The following is a 6,711-nucleotide window of genomic DNA, read 5'->3' on the forward strand; positions in this document are numbered from 1 at the left end:
TTATAAAAGGCAGTGTGCACGGAGCTTCACTCCACGTCTGACCCCGGGCGTTTATAAAAGGCAGTGTGCACGGATCTTCACTCAACGTCTGACCCCGGGCGTTTATAAAAGGCAGTGTGCACGGAGCTTCACTCAACGTCACACGCGGGTGTTTATAAAAGGCAGTGTGCAGGGAGCTTCACTCCACGTCCGATCCCGGGCGTTTATAAAAGGCAGTGTGTACGGAGCTTCACTCCACGTCTGACCCCGGGCGTTTATAAAAGGCTGTGTGCACGGATCTTCACACCACGTCTGACCCCGGGCGTTTATAAAAGGCAGTGTGCACGGAGCTTCACTCCACGTCTGACCCCGGGCGTTTATAAAAGGCAGTGTGCACGGAGCTTCACTCCACGCTTGACCCCGGGCGTTTATAAAAGGCAGTGTGCACGGAGCTTCACTCCACGTCTGACCCCGGGTGTTTATAAAAGGCAGTGTGCACGGAGCTTCACTCCACGTCTGACCCCGGGCGTTTATAAAAGGCAGTGTGCACGGAGCTTCACTCCACGTCTGACCCCGGGAGTTTATAAAAGGCAGTGTGCACGGAGCTTCACTCCACGTCTGACCCCGGGCGTTTATAAAAGGCAGTGTGCACGGAGCTTCACTCCACGTCTGACCCCGGGCGTTTATAAAAGGCAGTGTGCACGGAGCTTCACTCCACGTCTGACGCGGGTGTTTATAAAAGGCAGTGTGCACGGAGCTTCACACCACGTCTGACCCCGGGCGTTTATAAAAGGCAGTGTGCACGGAGCTTCACACCACGTCTGACCCCGGGCGTTTATAAAAGACAGTGTGCACGGAGCTTCACTCCACGTCTGACCCCGGGAGTTTATAAAAGGCAGTGTGCACGGAGCTTCACTCCACGTCTGACGCGGGCGTTTATAAAAGGCAGTGTGCACGGAGCTTCACTCCACGTTTGACCCCGGGCGTTTATAAAAGGCAGTGTGCACGGAGCTTCACTCCACGTCTGACCCCGGGCGTTTATAAAAGGCACTGTGCACGGAGCTTCACTCCACGTCTGAACCCGGGCGTTTATAAAAGGCAGTGTGCACGGAGCTTCACTCCACGTCTGACCCCGGGTGTTTATAAAAGGCAGTGTGCACGGAGCTTCACTCCACGTCTGACCCCGGGCGTTTATAAAAGGCAGTGTGCACGGAGCTTCACTCCACGTCTGACCCCGGGTGTTTATAAAAGGCAGTGTGCACGGAGCTTCACTCCACGTCTGACCCTGGGCGTTTATAAAAGGCAGTGTGCACGGAGCTTCACTCCACGTCTGACCCCGGGCGTTTATAAAAGGCAGTGTGCACGGAGCTTCACTCCACGTCTGACCCTGGGCGTTTATAAAAGGTAGTGTGCACGGATCTTCACTCCACGTCTGACTCCGGGCGTTTATAAAAGGCAGTGTGCACGGAGCTTCACTCCACGTCTGACCCCGGACGTTTATAAAAGGCAGTGTGCACGGAGCTTCACTCCACGTCTGACGCCTGGAGTGTGTGATGGGTCCGTGGTGAGAGAAATTCAATCTGCGTCTGACCGTGTTAGTGTGTGATCGGACGGTGAGGGATCATAAATCTGTGTCCCACCCCGTGTATGTATGATGGGACTCTGTGTTTGACACAGTGCGCGTGTGATGAGTAGCTATGGCGGGAAAAGGGGATGCGTGAGGTGTTTTGGGGGTGGGGTCATGTGTTTGTCTGACCCTGGGAACGGTGACGCATGCCTGGAGAGGAGACATGATAGAGGTATACAATATATTAAGTGGAATAGATGGAGTGGACAGCCAGCACCTCTTCGCCAGGGCACCACTGCTCAACAGAAGAGGACATGGCTTTAAGTTAAGGGGTATGAAGTTCAAAGGGGCTATTAAAGGAAGTTTTATTTTACTGAGAGAGTGGTCTGTGCGTGGAATGCACTGCCGGAGTTGTATGTGGAGACAAATACACTAGTGAAATTTAAGAAACTACCAGACAGTTATATGGAGGAAATTAAGGTAGAGGGTATATGGGTGGAAGTGTTTAAGTGTCGGCACAACATTGTGGGCCACAGGGCCTGTGCAGTGCCGTATTATTCCATGTTCTATGTTCTATTCACTCTGTGTCTTGACCCCGGGAGTGTGTGATGGATGGTGTGGAGGGAACTTCACTGTGTCTGATCCTTGTTAATTTACGATGGGACGTTGCGGAGGGATATTCACACTGTGCCTGAACTCAGGTTAGCGTGATGGGACCCCGTGGAGGGAATTTCACTCTGTGTGTCACCCCGGGTGTGTGTAATGGGGAGGTGTGAAGGGAGATACACTTTGTGTCTCACTATCTCTTGTTACTGATTTTCAGAGCAAACGTGTTCCGAGGACTGGGTCAGAAATAAAGACCGGTGTTATTACGTATCCACGTCTGAAACAACTTTCCAAGAAGCCATGCAAGAATGTTCAAACCGTTATTCAAGGCTGCTGGAAATCAATTCAAAGGATGAAGCGGTATGTGTCACAGCACGGGAAGATCCCACAGTAAGACAGGAATCATCACACACTCCCGGGGGTCAGACACAGAGTGAATCTCCCTCCACACCGTCCCATCACACACTCCCGGGGTCAGACACAGAGTGAATCTCCCTCCACACCGACACATCACGCACTCCACGAGTCAGAAACAGAGTGAATCTCCCTCCACACCGACACATCACGCACTCCACGAGTCAGAAACAGAGTGAAGCTTGCTACAAAGAGCTCCATCACACGCTCCCGAAGTCAAAAAACAGAGAGAACACCCGGCATACAGTTCCAGCACACACTCCCGGGTTCAGATGCAGAGTGAATCACCCTCCACATCATCCTATCACACATACCCGGCTTCAGACACAGAGGTAAGTCCCCTTCACACTGTCCCATTACACACTCCCGGGGACAGACACTGAGTGAAGCTCCCTCCACACCGTCCCATCACGGATTCCTGTTGCAATCAACTGAGAGATGCTCCGTACATAGTTTTTGATACTTGGCATTAATCAAGTAAATTTAATTTCCCAGCGCTTCGTATTCGGCGAACTTGTGTACCAAACCCATGCATACTGGAATAGAAAATGCGAAGACGGGTGAGGTTATCACTAATCTGTGGGGTGAAGATTGGTTATTGAAATAGTCCTGACGGTAGAAAACGGGATTAGTTTACGGGCTGAAGTAGTTTTGTCGTAAAAGGGAGAGGTATTGTGATTTGTTTGTAGACGGTACGTGGGTAGGGGGTAGGGTGGTTCAATTGGAACATTTTAGTGCCGACACGTGTCTGTTCGGGGAAGTCAGGGCAGTGGGAATATTTCGGAAACTGCCAGAGGGCAGTGGGGAGAGATCAGTATAGAGATTATTTTGGTACTGACGCATGCCGGTGAGGACAGCACAGTAGAGTGTGATTATTTTGGAGATAGATGCCGGGCTGTGAGGAAAGGGAACAACTGTGGGATTATTTTGGTGAGTGACATAGATCTGAGGGACGGGGGTAGGATAGCTGGATTAGTTTGGAGACCGATACAGGGCGGTGGGCACACAGTGGCTTAACGGCATTAGTTTGAGAACTGATGCAAGGATTTAGTCATAAACATATAACCAAATAAAAATTACAGCATGGAAACAGGCCATATCGGCCCTTCTAGTCCGTGCGGAGACTTACGCTCACGTAGTCCCACTGACTCGCACTCAGCCCATAAACCTCCGTTCTTTTCTGTCAATATACCTATCCAATTTTACTTTAAATGACAATACCGAACCTGCCTCTACTACTTCTACAGGAAGCTCGTTCAACTCAGCTACCACTCTCTGAGTAAAGAAATTCCCCCTCATGTTACCACTAAACTTTTGCCCCTTAACTCTCAACTCATGTCCTCTTGTTTGAATCTCCCCAACTCTCTATGGAAAAAGCCTATCTACGTCAACTCGATCTGCTCCCTCATAATTTTAAAGACCTCTATCAAGTCTCCCTTCAACCTTCTACACTCCAAGGAATAAAGACCTAACTTGTTCAACCTTTCTCTGTAACTTAGGTGCTGAAACCCAGGTAACATTCTCTTAAAACTCCTCTGTACCGTCTCTATTTTGTCGACATCCTTCCTGTAATTCGGTGATCAGTACTGTAAACAATAATCCAAATTCGGCCTTACTAATCCCTTGTACAATGTTAACATTACATCCCAACTCCTATACTCAATGCTCCGATTTATAAAGGCCAGCATACCAAAAGCTTTCTTCACCACCCTATTCACATGAGATTCCATCTTCAGTGAACTATGCACCATTATTCCTAGATCACTCTGTTCTACTGCATTCTTCAATGCCCTACCATTTAACATGTGTGTCCTATTTGGATTATTCCTACCAAAATGCAGCAACTCACACTTATCAGCATTAAACCCCACCTGCCATCTTTCAGCCCACTCTTCTAACTGGCCTAAATCGCTATGCAAGCGTTGAAAGCCTCCTTCATTTTCCAGAACGCCACCTATCTTAGTATCATCTGCATACTTACTAATCCAATTTACCACTCCAGATCATTAATGTATATGACAAACAACATTGGACCCAGTACAGATCCCTGAGGCACACCACTGGTCACTGGCTTCCAACCTGACAAGCAGTAATCTACCACTACTCTCTAGCATCTTCCATCCAGCCACTGTTGAATCCATTTTACTACTTCAATATTTGTAACTAACGGTTGAACCTTCCGAACTAACCTTCCGTGTGGAACATTCACAGTTTTATCCTCGTCAAAAAATTCAATAAGATTTCTCAAAGATGACCTTCCATGCACAAATCCATGTTGGCTGTTCCTAATCAGACCCAGTTTGTGCAGATAATTATATATACCTTCTCTAAGAATACTTTCATTAATGTCCCCACCACTGACGTCAAACTGACAGGCCTATAATTGCTAAGTTTACTCTTAGAACCCTTTTTAATCAATGGAGAAAAATGGACAATACGCCAATCCTTCGGCACCATCCCGTTTCTAATGACATTTGAAATATTTCTGTCACAACCCCTGCTATTTTCACACTAGCTTCCCTCAAGTTCCTAGGGAAAATCCTGTCCAGAACCGGAAATTTATCCACTTCTATATTCCTTGCAGTACTGGTTCTGGAAGTACATCCCAGTAATCAGTCCTCTTTAATCGTCATTGTTTCCATAACTTCCCTACATGTTTTCCTTACCTTACCAGAATTCAATAACCTTCTCCTTAGTGAATACCAAAAAAAATAAACTGTTCAAAATCTCCCCTATCTCTTTTGGCTCCACACATAGCTGTCCACTTTGATTATCTAAGGGACCGATTCTATCCAACACTATCCTTTTGCTATTAATATAACAGAAGAAACCCTTTGGATTTATTTTCACCTTACTTGACAAAGCAACTTCGTATCTTCTTGTCGCTTTTCTAATTTCTTTCTTAACATTATTTTTACATTTTTATGTTCATCGAGCACCTCATTTACTGCATGCTGGCTATATTTATTGTAGATCTCTCTCTTTTTCCGAAGCAAGTTTCCAGAATCCCTTGAAAACCATGGCTCTCTCAGACTTATATCCTTTCCTTTCAACCTAACCGGAACATAAAGATTCTGTACCCTCAAAGATTCACCTTGAAATTATCTCCATTTCTCTATTAAATCCTTCCCATAAAACAAATCGTCCCAATCCACTCCTTCTAAATACTTTGGCATCTCCTCAAAGTTAGCCACTCTCCAATGAAAAATTTCGTCCCTGTGGCCAGTCCTATCCTTCTCCATAATTATATTGAAACCATTGTCATTGTGATCACTGGACCCGAACTGCTCCCCAACACATACCTCCGTCACCTGACCTATCTCATTCCCTAACAGTAGATCCAACACTGCACCTTCTCTAATTGGTACCTTTATGTATTGCTGCAAATAACTATCCTGCACACATTTTACAAACTCCAAACGATCCAGCCCTTTTACAGTATGGTCTTCCCAGTCTATGTGTGGAAAATTAAACTCTCCCTCAATCACAACCCTATGCTTACTACACATATCTGCTGTCTCCTTGTAAATTTGCTCCTCCAATTCTCGCTCCGCATTAGGTGGTCTCTAATGAACCCCTATAAGTGTTACTACATCTTTCCCATTCCTCAATTCCACCCAAATAGTCTCTCTGGACGATCCCTCTAATCTATCCTGCCAGAGCACCGCTGTAATAACGGAACACCTCCTCCTCTTGTCCCTCCGATTCTATCACACCTGAAACAACGATATCCACGAATATTTAGTTGTCAATCACACGCCTCCTGCAACCATGTTTCACTAATAGCTACAACATCATATTTCCAGGTATCAAACCATGATCTAAGCTCATCGACCTTTCTTACAATGCTCCTAGCATTAAAATAAATGCATTTAAGAAATTCTCCATTCTTCCTCTCTGTTTATCTCTGACGGTGCAAACAACTTTACTATCTTCTTTTCCTTCCTTCTCCCATACACCTGTTCTTACAATCTGGTTACCCTCCACCCCACCCCCCTTATTTAGTTCAAATCCACTGCAGCCTCTCCAGCAAAACTACCTTCAAGAATATTTGCCCCCTTCCATTTGAATTGCAAACCGTGCCGCTGGAACAGGACCCACCTTCCTTGGAAAACTACCCAATTATCTATAAATCTGAAGCCCTC

Source organism: Hemitrygon akajei, unplaced genomic scaffold, assembly GCF_048418815.1.
Source record: "Hemitrygon akajei unplaced genomic scaffold, sHemAka1.3 Scf000033, whole genome shotgun sequence".
NCBI lineage: Eukaryota > Metazoa > Chordata > Chondrichthyes > Myliobatiformes > Dasyatidae > Hemitrygon > Hemitrygon akajei.